This window comes from Orcinus orca, chromosome 6, assembly GCF_937001465.1.
Source record: "Orcinus orca chromosome 6, mOrcOrc1.1, whole genome shotgun sequence".
NCBI classification, from domain to species: domain Eukaryota; kingdom Metazoa; phylum Chordata; class Mammalia; order Artiodactyla; family Delphinidae; genus Orcinus; species Orcinus orca.
The window spans coordinates 102,395,948-102,417,794 of NC_064564.1; the positions used below are offsets into that span (position 1 = coordinate 102,395,948).

General features: G+C 40.0%; 1 long non-coding RNA gene and 1 pseudogene across 1 annotated transcript in view; one reads left to right on the forward strand and one right to left on the reverse strand.

Moving 5' to 3' along the window:
- The window catches only part of LOC125964677 (uncharacterized), a 112,786-nt gene that overhangs the window by 68,178 nt on the left and 22,761 nt on the right, over positions 1-21,847 (reverse strand). The gene's annotated exons all lie outside the window — the stretch shown is intronic.
- LOC101284156 (acyl carrier protein, mitochondrial-like) lies at positions 5,615-6,091 on the forward strand (annotated as a pseudogene).

The window sequence follows — 21,847 nt, forward strand, 5'->3', positions numbered from 1 at the left end:
TTCCAGTGATGTTAAGAGTGATCAGTACATTCAGGTGTTTTCAGCTGGATCCATCTGTTTTAAACTTCCTTATCAGCTTTTTACCGAAGGTTTGAGAATCCATTGATGATCGTTCATCATTTCATGAAAGGGGCTAAAACGTTGATTTCTTTTTACTCCTGTGTTTAATAGCTGTACATGGTCTATAAAGAAAGCTTTTCTTTTCACATTGTTTGGATACGTGAGGTACAGTTCTTATAGGAAAGATACATTAATGCTTGATTCTTTCCGCATGTTTAACAGTTTTCAGAGTAAGCTGACACTTATAAAGGCAATAAATGAGTTTGGGATTTTTGTTTAAAAATATCTTTATGAGCTCATGGATTATAAAATATTTTATATGTTTAAATCTATTTCATTTATTATTCTCTTTGTGGCCCAAATGTTCTATTTTTGGCCAATGGCAGCTCATGAGTCCTTTTGATCCAATGTCATTCATTGATAGACCTTTTTTTTTTTTTAATTGGAGTATAATTGCTTTACAATGTTGTGTTAGTTTCTGCTTTACAATGAAGTGAATCAGCTCTATGTATACCTCTATCCCCTCCATCTTGGACCTCCCTCCCACCCACCCCCAGCCTACCCATCTAGTGTGATAAGATGTCCCAGGCTCCTCTCATGTTCCTGACCCGAGACCTGGGGAATTAATTATTTCTCCAAGGTACACTTTTTCTTTTTTTGGTGGGAAATCGCATTTTGAAACAACACCATCTGGGAACTAACAGTGATCGTCACTGCTAGTCATTATGGATCGGACATTGCTTCTCAGTATTTTCAGTGGACAGAGCTAGGAAATATATATATTTTTAAGAGAAAATATTTTTCTATTTCCAACCACATGTAGACAATTTGTGGTTTGGTTAACATCTTGATTTTAAATTTTTATCTCATCTGCTGAAAAAATATTGATTTTTAAATACTTACTTGCTTTATACAACTATAAGATAATAGTATGGGAATAAGGAGGCCAATATTATTACTATCAATATCATTTTTGCAAGCAAGACTGTTTTGGCAGTTCATGTTCTCCTTGGTATATGTTACCACATTATCCTATTTATAGTCAATTAAAATGAGTCTTCCATGTGTAGCTAAGTCACTGACTTAACACACAGATCCATTTGTTACATTTTACTTTTTGGTGGATTGTTATTTGATTTTTATGGATTGCCATTTTTATTTCTGATTTAAAAAAAATATTTAAAATATTTACATGGCTCCAAAGTCCTGTTTACAAAATGAGATATATTCAGACAAAGTTAGATTTTATTTTAACCTTTACCTGTCTCCCTCCTCCTCCCTATAGATAACTGCTTTAATTTGCTTATTCTTCTATTTTTATGTATGTGCATATGTGGATCTTAGATAAGAGGTAACATGTGCTATACATGCTGTTCTGCACCTTGTCAAGACTTATTTCAGAAGTGAAGAATCCTTCCTTTGAGATATTCTATTTTCCTGCACCTACCTCAATTATTTAAGTAAAAGTAGGGGTTTATGTAGAGCAAGTTTTCTTAACAAAAGGCACACTTGTATCTTGTAACCAATGTGAAAAGGACTTGAAAAGTTAAGAAGTTCCTTTGAAGGCTAATGTCTAGGACTATTAAGATTCACAGCAGAGTTTCTTTCCTCTTTGGAGTTAAACAGATTTTAGATGAAGAAAGTGTAGGCTTTGCTAATGGAGATGGCCTTGTGTATATACCGAACTGGGTTTGTGGACATTAAAAGCTACTTGACATGCACCGATCTTTTACTGGTAAGAATTTGGGAATAGCAATTTCTTTCCTGCTTCTTTGATCTCCTCCCAAATCCCGTGGTGGTACATTATGGCTGCAGAGAACTGTAAATATTAGCAAGCAGCAATTTGAAAGAGCTAAAAAATGTAGTTGCAGAGGCAATTCAAACATCAGGTACCCTTCTCATCATCCGGACTCTGGTTTTAGAGCTATTGAGGGAATTCTGTCAAATCTCAAACTGCATCGGATCGCTGATCTGGTATGAATACTCAAGTTACTCTGAATAGCTGCATTTTCAATGCATGAAAGCAGCTGTTACTTCCTCCTGTCCTTTCCTTAAAACAAAAACCAAAAAACATACATATACATACATATATGTGTGTGTGTGTGTATATATATATATATATATATACACACACACACACACACACACATATACTTCACTGAAAAGGCATTTCTATCTGAGGACAAATACAGCAGTTTTGAATAAGGAGGTTGAAATATCTACCCAGTCTAGATGTATGTCTGATCCTTAGTGTTCTCTCACTGAGGTCTTTTCATACCCATTTGCAGTCTGGGAGTCCTATTCAGTAAGTGTGCCTGGGTGGTTAATGACAAAGAGAGACATTGTACACCTCCTACTACAATCACTGTGAAGAGACTGAAGGTTAATAAGAAGGGCAAAGGTACAGACTGAAAATCCTATGCTCTTTTTCTCTTTCCTATAAATTGTAGTATAGAAGATAAATGCATAGTTTATTTTTAGCTGTACAAAATAAATTTTATTTTACTAATATTGTTCACATTCAAACACACACACACACATTGTATGTTAATTATCTCTAATTCTGTCCATGCTATTTATTGGGGTTTCCCATCTTCCAGCATTCTGAATTATCAAAAAATGATCTGTGTCTACAAAAATGGAAACTACTTGCCTCAAGGAGACTGAAGAATGGGGAAGAGGGTGTTGGGGAGGATTCACCTTTCCTTAAAGATCTTTGTCACTAACACTTAAGGACCTTTTTGACCTCAAAACCTTTCAGTATCAGTCACCATCCTTCTGAGGTAAATAAAAGAGAAACTGATGTCAAAACAAATGGCTGTCTCCATAAATTCTAACCAAGTCAGTAATAATTCCAGAAGAGAATGAGCTGCTGCTTGCTGTGTCCTTTGAGATTTTAAAACTGTCTGGCTGAGTATTTAAGCTGACCTGCCCACACTCGACTCCTACTGCATCCCTGCCTACCTTCCCCAAACCTTCCTTCTCCAGAATTAATGGAGGAGACACGATCGGGAGAAACAGCTGAAGTAGGAGCTGCGTGAAATTCTTGTTCATCTAGCAGCATGCTGTGCGACCTGAGGCCAGCTTTTTTCCTCTCTGCACCTCAGTTCCTCTCACCATAAAATGAGAGGCTTGGAATAATCATCTCTATGGCTCCTTTCAACTCTGACATTTGGGGAATCTACAAAAATGCTCCAAGATATTAGAAGAGTTCCATTTAAACACCTGGCCACTTTAGAAGCGTTTTGCATATATATTGTATTTCACTTGCTAAATCGCCAAATAAACCTGATGTGAGTGATCCCCAAGAGGACACGAGACCAAATTGCAAATGTCTGTTTGTGATGATGGAGGTCTTGTAATCTGAGCATTGATCCTAGAAAGCCTTTGGGTGCTTCTCAGAGTAACGTAAGATTATAAAGTGATGTATTACCCACGAGAAATCCTTTCCCATTTACATTTCATTTTCCTCTGTGGTATTTAACTTATTTTTTTATTATGTGCCACCATCATAAATATTTATACTGCAATGTATGATTGGTCAATAAAGAAAAATCAATACTGGGTTTTTGCTGCCCAGGAAAGAGATTGTTCTTTACCTGATTCTAATCAAGAATCTCAAAAAAAAATCACAGGTGGGAAGGTGGAATAGGGACCCAACTGGGAAAAGGAAAACATGTATTATTTATTTTATATTTTTATATTATATATATTTTATACTTACACACACTCACACTGATACACAAAGGCTTTTTGTTTAAAACTGTCTTGTTAGCAACCTTCAATTCAGTCTAACTGCCTTCCTATAGTGCCTATGAATTACAGAAAATGATGAACTTTAATACAGAAAGCCATCACAGTTACTCCATTGTGGTTGTATCTGCCATTATATATAAGGGAGATAAACTTGGAAGTAAGAAAAAAAAGTTTGCTCATCACTTCCATAAGCCATATTTACCAAGTACTGACTCTATGCCAGGTAATATGCTTGTGTTCCAGCTGAAAGGATCACGCTCTTACTTTATAATAAAGGGAGTAGACAAACAAAGGGGATAAGTCCTGTTAGGCGATTAAAACAAGCTTAGGTGATAGAGAGTCACTGAATGTCTGTTTAGATTGGTTAGAGAAATTCTTGAGAAGTAACTGTAGAAACTACAATCAGATCATCAATAAAATTACTACAATCCAACTGAGGAAGTCAGACGCACAAACAAGTAATTGCAATACAGGCAAGAAGTGGCCAGTGCTCCAAAAACTCTTGCTATACTCAGTGGGTGGTTTATGGACCAGCAATATCAGCATCACCTGGGAGCTTTATAGCAATGGAGAATCAGAGATCCCACCCTAGATCTGCTGCATTTTAACACATTTTCCAGGTAATTCAAAGGCACATGAACGTTAGAGCAACACTGCTCTTAACAAAACAGAACTCAGAGGAAAAAGAAATCATATCCAGCTTGCAGATGGAAGGGTTCCTGGAGGAAGAATTATAAAGGCAACCTAAGAAAATGGATAAGATTCAAGTCATTCTTTATCATTTCTTCTCCATGTTATTTAGAGGGATTCACAACTAGACCATACAATGAGACACATCATGCTAAAATTAACAACAGCATCAAAAAGAATAATATACTTAGAAATAAATTTAATCAAGGAGGTGAAAGATATGTACACTGAAAACTATAAACACTGAGGAAAGAAATTGACGAAGTCACAAATAAATGGAAAGATATCCCACTTTCATGTATTGGAAGGATTAATATTGTTAAAAAATTTATACTACCCAAAGAGATATAAAGATTCAATGTGATTACTACCATAATTCCAATTGCATCTTTCACAGAAATAAAAAAAAAAATTCTAAAATTTATATAGAACCATAGAAGTCTCCAAATAGCCAAATTAATCTTGTGAAAGAAGAACAGAGTTGGAAGCATCACACTTCCTGATTTCAAATTACGTTACTAAGTTATAGTAATCAAAATAGTATGGTACTGTCATAAAAACAGACACATAGACCAATGGAACAGAATCAAGAGCCCAGAAATAAACCTGTGCATATACAGTCAACTAATTTTCAACAAAGGTACCAAAAGTATACAATGACAAAAGGATAGCCTTCAAGAAATAGTGCTGAGCAAAGTGTATACACATGTGCAGAAGAATGAAATTGGCCCCTTATCTTACACCATGAACAAAAACCAACTCAAAATGGATTAAAGAAAATATAAGACCTGGAATCATAAAACTTCTAGAAGAAAACATAGGGTAAAAGCTCCTTATACTGGTCTTGGCAATGATTTTCTGGATATGACATCAAATGCTTACATAACAAAAGGAAAAATAAACAAATGGGACTCTATCAAACTAAAAAGGTTCTGCACAGAAAAGGAAAAAAAAATCAATAAATGAAAAGGCAATGATGACTGGGAGAAAATATTTGCAAACCGTATATCTGAAAAGGGATTAATATTCAAAATATATAAGAAACTCATACAACTCAATAGCAAAAAACAACACAATTAAAAAGTGGGCATCCTGGGTCGGCATAGCCATGGCAGCTAGTGTCCTTTGCGCCTGTGTCCACCGACTGCCTGCGGCCTTTGTGCTGCTGCCCAGGCTGCTCATGCTGGCCATGGCCCAGCCACTCAGCACTACCCTTTTCCCCACGGGGGCCCAGAGCAGGGCTGGGGCTCCACAGTTGGCCTCACTGCTTGTGCAGTTTCCAGTTGGAGTTACACAGCTGTGCCCCCAGTATAGTGAGGCACTCCTTTGACATTAGAGGGGATCAAGGACCCTGTCCTTTACGTCTTGAAACTCTATGACAAGATTGACCCAGAAAGGCTCTCAGTAAATTCCCATTTTATGAAAGATCTGGGCTTAGACAGTTTGGACTGAGTGGGGATTATAATGGCCATGGAACATGAATTGGGGTTTGAAATTCTTGATGTAGATGCAGAGAAGTTAATGTGCCCACAAGAAATTGTAGATTACATTGCAGATAAGAAGGATGCATATGAATAAAATATCAGACCCCCCCTTTTTTTTAACATCTTTATTGGAGTATAACTGCTTTACAATGGTGTGTTAGTTTCTGCTTTATAACAGAGTGAATCAGCTATACATATACATATATCCCCATATCTCCTCCCTCTTGTGTCTCCCTCCCACCCTCCCTATCCCACCCCTCTAGGTGGTCACCAAGCACCGAGCTGATCTCCCTGTGCTATGCGGCTGCTTCCCACCAGCTATCTATTTTACATTTGGTAGTATATATATGTCCATGCCACTCTCTCACTTTGTCCCAGTTTACCCTTCCCCCTCCCCGTGTCCTCAAGTCCATTCTCTATGTCTGCATCTTTATTCCTGTCCTGCCCCTAGGTTCTTCAGAACCATTTAAAAAAATTTTTTTTAATTCCATATATATATGTTAGCATATGGTATTTGTTTTTCTCTTTCTGACTTACTTCACTCTGTATGACAGACTCTAGGTCCATCCACCTCACTACAAATAACTCAATTTCGTTTCTTTTTATGGCTCAGTAATATTCCATTGTATATATGGATCTTCTTTATCCATTCATCTGTTGATGGACACTTAGGTTGCTTCCATGTTCTTGCTATTGTAAATAGAGCTGCAATGAACATTGTGGTACATTACTTTTTTTGAATTATGGTTTTCTCAGGGTTTATGCCCAGTAGTGGGATTGCTAGGTCATATGGTAGTTCTACTTTTAGTTTTTTAAGGAACCGCCATACTGTTTTCCATAGTGGCTGTATCAATTTACATTCCCAGCAACAGTGCAAGAGGGTTCCCTTTTCTCCACACCCTCTCCATCATTTACTGTAGATTTTTTGATGATGGCCATTCTGACTGGTGTGAGGTGATACCTCTTTGCAGTTTTGATTTACATTTCTCTAATGATTAGTGACGTTGAGCATCCTTTCATATGTTTGTTGGCAATCTGTATATCTTCTTTGGAAAAATGTCTATTTAAGTCTTCTGCCCATTTTTGGATTGGGTTGTTTGTTTCTTTGATATTGAGCTGCATGAGCTGCTAGTAAATTTTGGAGATTAATCCTTTGTCAGATGCTTCATTTGCAAACATTTTCTGCCATTCTGAGGGTTGTCTTTTCATATTGTTTATGGTTTCATTTGCTGTGTAAAAGGTTTTGATTTTTATTAGGTCCCATTTGTTTAATTTTATTTCCATTACTCTAGGAGGTGGGTCAAAAAGGATCTTGCTGTGATTGATGTCATAGAGTGTTCGGCCTATGCTTTCCTCTAAGAGTTTTATAGTGTCTGGCCTTATATGTAGGTCTTTAATACATTTTGAGTTTATTTTTGTGTATGGTGTTAGGGAGTGTTCTAATTTCATTCTTTTACATGTAGCTGTGCACTTTTCCCAGCACCACTTATTGAAGAGGCTGTCTTTTCTCCATTGCATATTCTTGCCTCCTTTATCAAAGATAAGGTGACCATATGTGTGTGGGTTTATCCCTGGGCTGTCTATCCTGTTCCATTGATCTATATTTCTGTTTTCATGCGAGTACCATACTGTCTTGATTCCTGTAGCTTTGTAGTATAGTCTGAAGTCAGGGAGCCTGATTCCTCCAGCTCTGTTTTTTGTTCTCAAGATTGCTTTGGCTATTTGGGGTCTTTTGCGTTTCCATACAAATTGTGAATTTTTTTGTTATAGTTCTATGAAGAATACCATTGGTAGTTTGATAGGGATTGCATTGAATCTATAGATTGCTTTGGCTGGTATAGTCATTTTTACAATGTTCCTTCTTCCAATCCAAGAACATGGTATATCTCTCTGTTTGTATCATCTTTAATTTCTTTCATCAGGGTCTTATAGTTAGGTTTATTCCTAGGTATTTTGTTCTTTTTGTTGAAATGGTAAATGGGAGTGTTTCCTTAATTTCTCTTTCAGATTTTTCATCATTAGTGTATAGGAATGCAAGAGATTTCTGTGCATTAATTCTGTATCCTGCAACTTTACCAAATTCATTGATTAGCTCTAGTAGTTTTCTGGTAGCATCTTTAGGATTCTCTATGTATAGTATCATGTCATCTGCAAACAGTGATAGCTTTACTTCTTCTTTTCCAATTTGGATTCCTTTTACTTCTTTTTCTTCTCTGATTGCTGTGGCTAAAATTTCCAAAACTATGTTGAATAATAGTGGCAAGAGTGGACAACCTTGTCTTGTCCCTGATCTTAGAGGAGATGCTTTCAGTTTTTCACCATCGAGATGATGTTGGCTGTGGGTTTCAGACCCCTTTTCTTCACTGAGAGAACAACTCAGAAGATGCTGGCATGTGTCTGGAAGTGAGAACGCATTTCTACATCACTGATGACTCTGACAGAGTAATTCTGTTTAGACGTGTACTTAAATCGTCTTAAGTGTTTTTGCCCTGTGAAAATAAATCTATAAAACCAAACAACAACAAAAAAAGGGGGCAAAGTCTTGAATAGATATTTTTCCAAAGAATACATACAAATGGCCGATAGGTATATGAAAAGATGCTCACTAACCATCAGGGAAACGCAAATCAAAATGACAATGAGATACCTGTTAGGCTGATGATTGTCAAAGAGACAAAGGATAACAAGTGTTGGTGAGGATGTGGAGAAAAGGGAACTCTTGTACACTGTTGGCAGGAATATAAATTGGTACAACCATTATGAAAATATAGGGAAAAAAATAAAACTAAATTAAAATAAATAAAAGAAAAAGTATAGGGTTCCTCAAAAACTTAAAAATAGAACTACCATATGATCCGGCAATCCCACTTCTGGGTATATATCCAAAGGAAATAAAATCACTATATTGAAGAAATATCTGCACTTCCATTTTAATTGTAGCATTATTCACAGTAGCCGAGATATGGAAACAATCTAAGTGTACCTTCACAGATGAATGGATAAAGAAAATGCAATATTTGTATCTGGGTAGCTAGCTAGCTAGAATAGGATATTATTCAGGCTGTAGAAAGAAGGAAATCCTGCGATTTGTGACAACATAGATGAATCTGGAGGACATTATGCTAACTGAAATAAGCCAGACAAAGAAAGAAAAAACTGCATGATCTCACTTATACGTAGAACATAAAAAGTCAAATACATAGAAGCAGAGAGTAGAACGGTGGTTACCAACGACAGAGAGTTGGGGGAAATAGGGAGATATTGGTCAAAGAGTACAAATTTGCTGCTGTGTAGGATGAATAAGTATAAATATTTAATATACAGCATGATGACTATAGATAATAATAAACTTAATATTGGAGATTTTCTAAGAGAGTGTATTTCAGATGCTCTATGCATAAGAAAGGGGAAAAAGGGGTAACTAAGTGGGGAGATATGTTCATTAGCTTGACTGTAGTAAGCATTTCACTATGCATATATATGTCAAACCATTATGTACACCTTAAATATATACAATGGTTACTTGTAAACTCCCTCAAAAAGAGAGTATATATTGGGAATGTTTGGTCTGTCTATACCTGGGGATGGAAATATAAACCCCGAATATAAAAGTTTTGTTTTGTAACAAGAATTTGGTGATATCCTCAGCTCTGGCAGTACCTTATCTACATTGAGAATGGTCCCTAAAATCTGTCTCATTAGGGCAAAGCCATCTTGAGACATGCTTCATTAGCTACTGCACTATGGGACTCCCTTTGTAAACTTGGGTAAAAAAAACTTGACATTTTATTAGGGAAAAAAGGGACAACTTATGTGTCTCACCAACACATTTAGGTATTTTGGAAGGATCACAAATTAACATGGTGTGGCCTGTGTGTGGCGACTTCTGGATGTGTGATTCTGGAAGAACGCAACTAAGTGGATCGCTCATCATATTCTACCTTATGTCAAATCAGAAGAATTTCAGCACAAATACAAATCGACACATACGTGTGTTTGTGTGTGTGCATATGCACTGTGACGTAGAAGAAAGAACACAGCCTTGCAAATCAGCTAAATCTGATTCCAATCATTTTCCTTCTCTAAGCTTCAGAGTTCTCCACAAAATGGGATTCATAAAAACTACCTCATAAGGTTTTTGGAAGAATTAAATGAGATAATTAGAAGTCACTTAGTCCCATGCCTGGCACAGTGTATGTACTCAACACTAGTTACTTTCTGTTTAATAAAAATATTATCTATACCTCCTGTTCTAAGAAAAAACATCTAGACATATTATCTCTACAACTAGGAGACATTACTTGGAATCATCTCACCACAGATTATGAGAAATAAATAAGATTTCTTGATACTGATGTTATTAACATTGGAGTGCCAGATAGATGTTTTTGGACAAAGGTATGGCATAAATAATAAATATATGAAAGTAATATATTATATGAACAAATCAACATCTCTTGGGCTTTCCTTGTCATTGTGGCACAATTCCATTTGGGAAAGGAACAGAAGAAATAATGCTCTGTCAGTTCCTAGGTTAATTACTAGTCATCATGTTGGCTGTTTTATGAGGAAAACATGTATTGTAATTGTCACATGTTCAGCTCTAACTTTGCTAATAACCCTTTAAGAAGATCTCTGTTAATTATCTAATTTGTCTGGCAAATTAGGCTGATTTAAGAACCCAATATGCCTGCTACAATCTCCCTATAGTTCAAAATTTTCAGAACTTATGTGAAAATATGATTGGCTTAAGTTTTCCATTATGGTGGTATAATTCTTTATTAGCGTCTACCCCATCACCCACCGCAATTCCTAAATTACATTTGATGAGGCATCAAGAAAGACAGGACTTTGGAGAGGGCCCCTAGGGCCCTATGCTAATTGAATATTACTATCAAAACAAAGCAATCATGAGTCTTGAAGGTATTAAAATCTGGTGCAGAGAAAGTGACAACAGCATAGCCAAGAACAAGAAAAAATGAAAATGAAATGAAGACACATGAGAGGAAGGGTAAACGTAAGCACACCGTTCTGGCTCATCTGCCCTTGTCCAGCCAGAGGAGTCAAGGTCTTTATGAAAGAAGCCAAGGTAACGGATAAACAGTCCTTGCTGTAAGCAGTGGTTAAAAGGGAGAGAGTGGTGGAGTTCTGCTGCGGATAAACATTGAAAGACATTCTAGGCTCTTTTACTTTCTTTTCTTTTTTCTTCCCTCCCACCCCCCACTCCCGACTCCTGCATAGCAAGACAACGGCATCCTGAAGTGGTTCCTTTCATGGCATGTTTTTTTGGGAAAAGGAGGAAAATTCTTGGTATTTTAGCCTTGCCTGAGATATGACAGCAATGCATCCCACTGCACCTCTATCACCTCACCGGCCCCCTGGAATATTTAAAGTGTATGCTCGTCTTAGTCTTGTCCTTTCCTAGACTGAAATAGAATTAAGTTGAGGAGGGACAAAGAGAGAAGTTTCTACACAGCCGAGCAGGAGACCTGAGCTGGAGTCTAGGGTGGGATGAACCGGGAGGACTCCCTGTCTTCTAGGCTGCAGGGCCCTCATCTGTTAAATGAAGGGGGAATGTAGTTTCACCTGCTATGTCACAGGGCTACAAATACCTGACGGCTGCCTGGATTTCACCGTGGAAGGATTATAGCTTTCAGCAAAGTGGTTTTATAGCTCTCCGGTGGTTAAAGTCCCACCCTTTGGAATATTTTAGACCTGAGTTTTAATTCTGGGCCCATATCTTGGGCAAATTAAATAATCCTTAGATTGCTTTATCTGTAAGGTGTAGACAATATTATAACTTTTTCAATGTTATTTGCATGTGTGTGTGTGAAAATTAACTGAGATAAACACAATGCCTGACACAGAGTTAAGTCTCTGATAAAAAGACAGAGGCTTTTACAGAACCCTTTCTCCCGCCTTAGGACACTAGTGTGAGCATTTGGGGCCTGGTGCTACAGAAACCATTTTAAAATCATGAGATAGCAAGCACATAGATAAACTCCTGGGTCCTCATTTTCTTTTTAAAATTAATTAATTAATTTTTATTTATTTATTTTTGCCTGTGTTGGGTCTTCATTGCTGTGCACGAGCTTTCTCTAGTTGCGGTGAGCGGGGGCTACTCTTCGTTGTGGTGTGTAGGCTTCTCCTTGCACTGGCTTCTCTTGTTGTGGAGCACAGTCTCTAGGCACGTGGGCTTCAGTAATTGTGGCATATGGGCTCAGGAGTTGTGGCTCGCGGGCTCTAGAGCGCAGGCTCAGTAGTTGCGGCACACAGGCTTAGCTGCTCCGCAGCATGTGGGATCTTCCCGGACCAGGGGTCAAACCCGTGTCTCCTGTATTGGCAGGCGGATTCTTAACCACTGCGCCACCAGGGAAGTCCTGAAATCCTGGGTCCTTGATGGCATCACTGAGCCACAAAACCAGCCCTGGAATTGTCAACTACCAGACTTCTTAATAAATCAATTAATAAAAACCTGTATTGTTTTAATGACTATTAGTCAGAACTTGCTTATTTCTAATTGGCACCCTAGATGGTACACAATAAGTGTTTAATTGTGGAGAGCTCATTGTAAACACTCAAGTATGGCCTTTTGAAATTGTAAGTATTCAGAATGGTAGTTGTAATTTAGGTGCTGTATTAAGGCTTCTTTTTTCTTCTTCCTTTTCCCAACTTGACTCAGAGCTCCTTGGGGGCACTGAGCTCCAACACTGCAGATGACACATTGTAAAACTTCTGGTCCATTGGCAGGAATCAAATTCACCTCTACAGTACAATTTTATTACAAAGTCTGATGGAAAGGGGGGTACGTAAATCTGGGTTAGAATCCCAGTCTCACTAAATCTTTCTTGCTGTGTCACTTTGGGTAAGTCACTGGCCCCCTCTTAGTTTCCCCCGTCTAAAAAATGATGACAATACTTTCTATGTCTCAGGGCTATAGGGATTCAAAGACATAAAATGAATAGAAGACGTTATAAATATTACAAATTTTTAAAGTGTACCCCCACTCCCATTTGAGTTTTTACCCCAAATCTGGCCATTGGAACAAACTAGAAAAGTGAGGGTCCTCTTCAAATCTGCCTCTCAAATGTGGCTGAGCTGTGGTCATCATTGTACATTCTCTAGCGTGTTCAGAGGCTTTGCTCCAAAACATCTGGGTGTTTTATGACTTTAATCCCAATTTAAAATTCCACAATGCCTCACACAGTCATCTTTCTTTATCCAGAAAATGCTTTGCATCAGACCAAATAAGAAAAGCAAGAGCCTGGTGTGTAATCCTTTCAGCTGTCTTTTGATCTCTCTTCTGCTTCTACTAAGAGTTCAACACACGAGTCACTTCTCCACCACTAAAACAAGGGTTGTACCATAAAGGCCAGTGACTCTTTTATTTCATAGTGGTAAAAGCATTTTAGCAAGTAAGCTGGGCTTAGGTCTCTGTTCTGACACATATTAGCTATGGTATCCTGGGCAGATAACTCACTGAACTACTGTCTTCTCATGAATAAAATAACATGAGAAATACAGGCTTCGCATGGGAACAAAATGAGATCATGCATGTGAAAGAAAGGTCCTGGTAAACAAAGAAGTTCTGCACGGTATCATCCATATTAAAAATCACATGATTTGTGAATCATTTCAGTGGGCTGTGTCTTGTTTTACAAAAAGCAACTGGAACGATGGTTTAAAATTCGCTGTAGGTGCTCCCCCTAATTTTTCCAAGGAAGTTTATTTTAAGAACTCTTGCTTGTGTAATTGAATCAACGGATCCAGATAAGGCTTGCAAAATAGCCATCAGTTATCAACTGTTTTCTTTGAATTCTTTTTCTAACCGGTACCTAGAGAATCTTCCTGTTGAGGGACTACTTGAGACTAGGAAGTAAGCTAAAGAAAGAAAAGTATATAGAGGAAACTATAAGATGTAAAAAAAAAAAAAAAGCACAGGTGTAGTCATTTCCTAGGACTGCTGAAACAAATTATAACAAACTTGGTGGTCTAAACCAACAGAAATTTATTCTCTGTAGATCTGGAGGCCAGGAGTCTGAAGTCAATGTGTTGGCAGTGCTGGATCCTTCTGAGGACGAATCTGTTCCAGGCTTTTCCCCTAGCTTCAGGTGGCTGCCAGCAACCTCACACTCCTCGCCTCGTACCCACATCACTCCAATCTCTGCCTTCACCTTCACACCACCTTCTCCTCTGTGTGTCTGTGTCTCTATCTGGACAGTTATCATTGGATTTAGGATTCACCAGTAATCCAGAATGATCTCATCTCAAGATCCTTAGCTTAATTACATCGGCAAAGACTCTCTTCCCAAATACGGTCACATTCACAAGTTCCAAGTGGACTTATCCTTTGGGTTCCATTCAACCTACTACAATGCTCTCAGTTATACTAGCCTGGATTTGAATCCCAGCTTATACACTAACTATGCAACTTCTACTCTTTGGAGAAATCACATCCTCACTTGTAAAATGTTGCCATGCTAATATTTTTACAGGATTGTTGTGACCTTAAAAGAAACCATGAATAATGAGTGCCTGCCAGCCACTAGCCATTCAATACATGGTAACAATTTTTTTAAATAAATGCTGGCTTTGGCACATCTAATATTCATGAAATAAAAGCCACTCCAAAGGGAGAAAGAAATAACTCAGATTTAGCAGAAAGCGCCCTGGACTAGGTCTCAGAAGTTCTTTATCTAAATTCTGCTACTCACCCATTAATTCTAACAACTTTGAACAGTTTTGTCTCACTTAGTGGTGCAGAAATTTACTCTCCCCACTTGTAAATTGTATGAGTTGAACTAGAAAACCTTTGATTTCTTCCCTTTTTCTGACATTCTGGAGTTTTACAAGTATAACATTTTAGATTGCATTGGGAATAACTGTGTGGGAAAACACCCCAAAATTCCTACAGTCCAACAGGAAAGGAAACCTTTAGCCACCGTCTTGACTTCACATAGTTTGGAAGGTTTGTTTTTAGGGATAGACTTTAGTTAGGCGCCCCTCCTATCCACTTCTGGAAAGTGCAGTGAGCAGGCTAAAGTGAAACTTTGGGGACAGCTCTTATCTTTTCAGACTTTCAGCTGAGATCCTCCAACCCCCAACTGCCAACTGCTCCCCCACCACTCTTCTGAACCCTGTCACTGCCTTTGAGAAATGGTCTCCCTGCCTTCTTGGGCAGGTGAAGTCTGGGGGTAGGAATGCAGAGATGATCTGGACAGTCAAAAAACTATGCATGCAACCAGGGCTGGCTATATAATTTGTGGGGCTTCTTGTTCAAAATCAGGACAAAAGTGCCATTAAAGGTACAAAAACATAGCTTCCTTTCTTCCAGAGTCTCTCTCCCAGGCTGTCAGGATGTTTTTTGCTTGCTACTGAATGCTGCACTCCCTCTGGCAGGAGGACACTCACAGTGTGAGTGCAGACCTTCCTGGGTGCACAGGGCCCCAGGCCACACATTGCTGTATTCACCTGGCTGTTGGCAGGATCCTCCAGCCTGATGTAGCATGCCCTGGCTGGACGCTGAGATGCAACCTTCCCTTCCCAGGGTCCCCTGCTCCAACACCCGGGGGTGTGCAGCCATCAAAGAACTGCAACCTCCACACTGGGTCACACTTGGTACCTGGATCATGGGTGGGTGAGAGGCTCACCCCCACCACTGACACACCTGCAGAATGGGCAGAGACGCTGCCAACCTGGGGCAGGGAATGCTGCTGCCATGCCCCTCCCAGATTCACCATGGAGCCTGTGTGCTTGACCCCCAAACATCCTGGACTCAGGACCCTGCAGGAGGTAGCGGGCAACAGTGGAACACAGGCCTCACCCTGCCCATCACTACCTGGAAGGTAAAGGACAGCGCTGGGAGGGGGAAGCCTGCTTGGAGCTCAGGCTCCAAGCCCCGGCGCATGATCTATTGTCCCATCAGACTTCACTTACACAATACAAATCCAAACAAAAAATTAAGGATTTCAAGACAGTGACTGGGAAGCATTAAACCCAGATTGTGTGGCCCTTCCGAGAGCAGGGTCTGTGTGGCCGCACTGGTCCCACACCCATGGAGCTGAGCCCACCAGCAACACAAGCCTAAACACACGTCTTGCAACTGACCTCCTCTGGGATGACTTACTTGGTCTTCCCCTCCAGACTAAAGAACATGTTTCCCTGGGATTAGGGAGAGTTTCCAGAAGCCCCTTTCCATGTGGAGTTCTGCTAGGCTCTAGGAAGGACTCAGCTATTTTCCAGCTACTGTACTTCGCTCCTGGAGGGACACAGGAAGGATTGTGAGGGTTCTGAGAGACTGAAACTACTTAGCCAACAGTGAGCTCCCCGAAGGTCACTCTGTGTCCTCTCATCTCTCTGTGAGCTGTTTACCTCTGGACAAGCAGCCTTTGACTCCAAAATTAGCAACACTTCTTTTTATACCCCAATTATTGTAGCATGTACTCCAACCAGTCTAAACCCCCAAAGTGGTATACCACCCCACCTAGTGTTTCTTGGCCGTTTAAGAGACCTTTGCAGGTTACACTCTGATACGTAAAGGCGGAGGGAAATCCTTCCTTCTTCCACACCATCTGGTTGTGACATTATCTAAATTTGTAGGTTGCCTTGAACCTCACTAGACTGCCATTCCACTGGGCACAGCTGTCCTCACTGGGCTAGGTTCATTTCTACCTCCAGCTCTGACCAAGGATGAGGAAACACTCTTAGATACTGAGGATAACAAAGCGGACATAGGACACAGAGTGTAACATATAATTGCTCCCAGAAGTGGCTTCGTTCAAAACCCACTGGTCAAGTACAACTTGATGGTCCCTTATGTAGTCATGCTTGCCTAGCTCTCAGTCTTACGCAGGAACCAGTTCCCGGCACGCCCCCCTCACCCATCACATCCCAGTTGCCGGGGGTTGCTAAGCATCTCCCCATCACAGTCAAGTCTAATGAAGCCTGCCTCCGTATAAAAGTGGGCACTTTTCCCTCCTAGTTTCTAAAGCGTTCTTGACCCAGTCCTTATCTTCTGCCACAGGATTAGATCGCACCCTGGATGACTGACAAAGGGGATTATACATTCTCCTCAGGGAAAACTTCACATTCGCCCACAAGTGGGTATTGTGGCCCCTTGAGCTAGAGTAGACAGTCTTCATTGTCTGGTACTTTTCTATGCACTAGTAAATAATATCAGGTGAGGGTAATTCACTCTATGTTCTCGCTACTGCTGAGTTCCGTTCTGTCCTCTCTCTCTCTCTCTCTCTAACAAGCTTCCCACTAGATCAATATGATGAATGTATCAGATCTACACACCCCTTACTTATAATTCCTTTTTATCTACTCTGCTTCTCCTATACGCAGCTGCTCATAATTCCACAAGAACACTCTATGATTTAGGAGAATATTTTTTCCAGGGAAGTAACTTTCTGAAGCCTGATTTTATTTAAAATACATATAAGTATTATGTATGTATATGTGCGCTCATCAACTTGTCATCTAAGTCTGAGGAATTTACATTAGATGGGTGGTGGTGTTCAACTGAGATCATCTTGAATAACTAGGACTGAGTTTTGGAGTTTTTGTTTTACGTTGATACCTAAAAGGGGCTATAAAGTGATTTTCTCAGTATAAAAGGGTCTACTTCATCCACTCTACATAGAGTGATTGGGAGGTTCTTTTGTACTAGATGCTATTCCATGCCTGTGTCAAGGTGAGACTGGCAACCAGGTAGAGTATGGAAGTAGATAAATAAGAAAGATTCCTGTTTTCATGGAGTTTCTGGTATAGGTGGAAACAGATAACAAAGATGTAAACAGATAAACAGCATACTTGCAGATAATGACGAATGCCAGGAAGATAAAAGGTAGCATAGTGAGAAAGTGACTAGGCTGGTAGTCCTTAGACTGGGTGGTCAGAGAAGCATTTCTGAGGTCAAGATGTTTGACTGAGACTTGACTAAGAAGAAGAGGAGGCAGCCATGCAAAGATCTGGGCTCAAAGCTTTTCAGGCAAAGGAAACAGCTAGGGAAATGCCCTGAGGTGGGAATAATCAGCTCTTAAGGAACAGCATGACTAGAGCAGAGTGAAAATGTGGAGGATGAGCTGAGCTCTGACTAGAGACAGAGCCCAGTCCTGCAGGGCATGAGTAAGCCATGTTAAGGAACTTGAAATCCAGATAATTTGATGCTTTTTTTTTTTTTGCGGTACGCGGGCCTCTCACTGTTGTGGCCTCTCCCGTTGCGGAGCACAGGCTCTGGATGCGCAGGCTCAGCGGCCATGGCTCACGGGCCCAGCTGCTCCGTGGCATGTGGTATCCTCCCGGACCGGGGCACGAACCCGTGTCCCCTGCATCGGCAGGCGGACTCTCAACCACTGCGCCACCAGGGAAGCCCAATTTGATGCTTTTAAGCAAGAAAATGGCATGGTATATTTAAAAGATCCTTTTGACTGCTTTGGAGAAAAGATATGGTAGATGATAATAGTGGAAACAGAGAAAGCAGTTGGAAAGCCATCATGATAGGCAGGGTGAGAGATGAGTATGGCTTGTGTCTGAATGGTAGCAGTAGAGTTGGCCAGGGAGGAGAGATTTCAGGATATTTTCTGCAGGTGAGGGAAGTAGGACTCAGTGATAGACTAGATGTGGAAGAGGTAAAGGAAAGAGAAATCAAAGATGACTCCTATAATTTTGACTTGAGCAATTGGGTAGGTGTCACGTGAAAGCATCTTCTGAGATGGAAAGACTGGAGGAGGAAGGAGCGTGGCTGGATAATGAGTAATTGCCTCCTAAGGTGAGGCCAAAGGAACCAGGGAAACTGTTTACACCTTTCAAATTACCACTATTTTCACCTTTATAAGCAAACAAAACAATTTTAAGTTTCTGTCTTGACTGGGTACTTCACTGTGGTTCAGTCTCCAGACTTAGAACAGGGCCATACACAGAGTGAGTCTTGAAAATAAATACAGACACATATTAGTTGAACGGTATGAGAGTAAAGCAAACTTAACACTGGCAATGACTTCGCAGTTTACAAAGCACTCTCCCATTCTGATCCTCACTTTAACCCTACAGAAGAAATAATATTGCGACCCCTATTTTACAGAAGAGAAAACTGAAGCCAAAGGAATAAAGGGACCATTCCAGGCTTACGTCACTCCGCTGGATCCTGAAACACAGGTATCTTGAAACTGCGGTCCCAGCCTTTGTCAATAAGACAAAGAGTCCTGGAAAACCTCCCTGTGTATAAACTCCCAGGAGCTTTTCCCTCCATCACTTTACATCGGCCAGACTCTGACTCACAGCTGGAGAATTAGCCTCCTTATTATGTAGTTAATTCCATGAGTACACACCAAGGGTTGTTTTCTGTAACAGGCTGAAGTTGCCACCTCTTTCAGTCTCTTTCTTCCATTAAACATGGGAGTATTTTTCCTTGGAAAACTGTGCCCAGGTTAAGGGGGCTTCTCCCTGGTTTTGTGTAGATGCTTTGATATGCTCCAAACTCAATAACTTTCCTTCAATCCCTGGGGCCTTGGGAACAGCCAACCCACATGTGGTGGGAAGCGAGGCAAGAGGGAAGGAGGAATGTGAGGGAGACACAAACACAGCACAATGTTTTCTTTCTGAGAAACTTCATCAAGGCTCCGATTCCAGTGACCTCACCTTCAAGCAATGCCAGCTCCTTTGCTCTAAATCAAAGTTGACTTGTGGTGGTGGTTCACATGCTTTGAGTCTAATGAGCCTACGGCTTCTGATGTTGCAAAAGAATTCCTGAGGGCAGTTAGCATCTGCCCCCTGAGATCAGGACAGTCAATGACCCTGACATATGTCAACTTCCATGTTTCAGGGGAGAATCCTGAAGGAAGGTGTACATGGGACACCGGGCTGTCCATGTGGTGAGCCTCATTCAAACTGGGACGCTTGCTGCAAACTAGCAGGGTGTATTCTGTACTCTCCTTTCAAGGAAATGAAACTAAATTATAGAAACAGGCTCTCAAGGGAGCTCCCTGCTTTTGTTCTTGTCTCTCACCCTTATGTCTTTTCTCAAAGCACTTCATGTCACTTCTCTGCTCATAATCTTCTAGGGCCGACTTTTCAGAAATAGAATATAATCCATGTGTTTTTGATGTCCTACAAGGCCATTCATGATCTGACCCCTGGCTATATCTGACTTCTTTTATCACCGTTTTCAGTACTCATTCCCATACAAGCTACTCCAGTCTTCTTGCTATTCCTAAAGCATATTAAGGACTCTCTGACTCACAGTCATTGGAACTGTTGTTTCCTATCTAACTGAATGGAAGTCTCTTTCCACATAAGAGTCTCACAGCTCATTTCTTGAGTGCATTCAGGTTTCTGCTCAAATATGACATCTTAAGAGCATCCTGGCACTGCCATGGTGGTCTCTCTAATAGTCCTGTGATGATTAATTTCATGAGTCAACTTGACTGGGCCATGGGGTGCCCAGGTATTTTCTTAAACATTATTGTGAGGGCATTTTTAAATTTATTTATTTTTGCCTGCATTGGGTCCTCATTGCTGCACGCGGGCTTTTTCTATTTGCGGCGAGCAGGGGCTACTCTTTGTTGCGGCGCGCAGGCTTCTCATTGCAGTGGCCTCTCCTGTTGCGGAGCACAGGCTCTAGGCACGCAGGCTTCAGTAGTTGTGGCACATGGGCTCAGTAGTTGTGGCTCACAGGTTTAGTCGCTCCACGGCATGTGGGATCTTCCTGGACCAGGGCTCGAACCCGTCTCCCCTGCACTGGCAGGCAGATTCCCAAACACTGTGCCACCAGGGAAGCCCACTGAGAGCATTTTTGATGAGATTAACATTTAAATCTGTAGACTGAGTGAAGCAGATTGCCCTCCCTAATATGGGTGGGTCTCATCCAATCAGTTGAAGGCATGAATAAAATAAGAAGGCTGATCCTCCCCGATAAGAGAGAATTCTTCTTGCCTGATAGCTTTTGAACTGGGGTATCAGCTCTTTTCCTGCCTGATACTCTTCAAACTAGGACATCTGCTTTTTTGTGTCTTCAGATTAAAACTGAAACATTGTCTTTTCCTGAGTCTCAAGCCTGCTGCCCTTCTGACTAAAACTATACTACTGGCTTACCTGGTTTTCAGACCTTGATATTCAGACTGGAACTAAACCATTGGCTCTCATGGGTCTCAAGCTTGCTGACTTATCCTGTACATCTTAGGACTTACCAGCCTCCATAACTGCATGAGTTAATTCCTTATAATAAATCTATCTATCTATTTATCCTATTTGTTCTGTTTTTCTGGATAACCCTGAGTAATACAAATACCAAATTAAGAATAAAATAGGATAAAATATAACAAATTTAAAGAGTTTTTAATTCAATACCAATATACCCATCACCTAGATTCCACTTGTAATATTTTATAATACTTGTCTCCTCTGATATGAACTTGAACACCTCAGAGAAGTCTAACATGTCATCAGCAACTGCGACAAAGTTATGCCTTTTAATGAATTTAAATCTGTCTTCAAGTGTCAATTTATTGCTCTTAATAAGTTTGTTATTTAAATATTAAATTCTAAGAAAACATCTTTTAAATGCCAAACCATAAGTTGAATCTTTATGACAAAGTAAATTAATTCCTCTTTGTCAATTTTATATAAATTTAAATATATTTTCTATAAAATATTTTTCTATTAAAATGTTTGCTAGAACTTTTATTGGGATGGCATTGAATCTACAGATCAATTTGGGAGCACTGACATTTTAATAACATTGAGTTTTTGACCCAGAACACAATATATTTCTATATTTATTTAGTTCTTATTTAATTTTCTCAGCAATGTTGTGGAAGTGGCAGCATACAGGTCTTTTGTCAGATTCATTCCTAAGT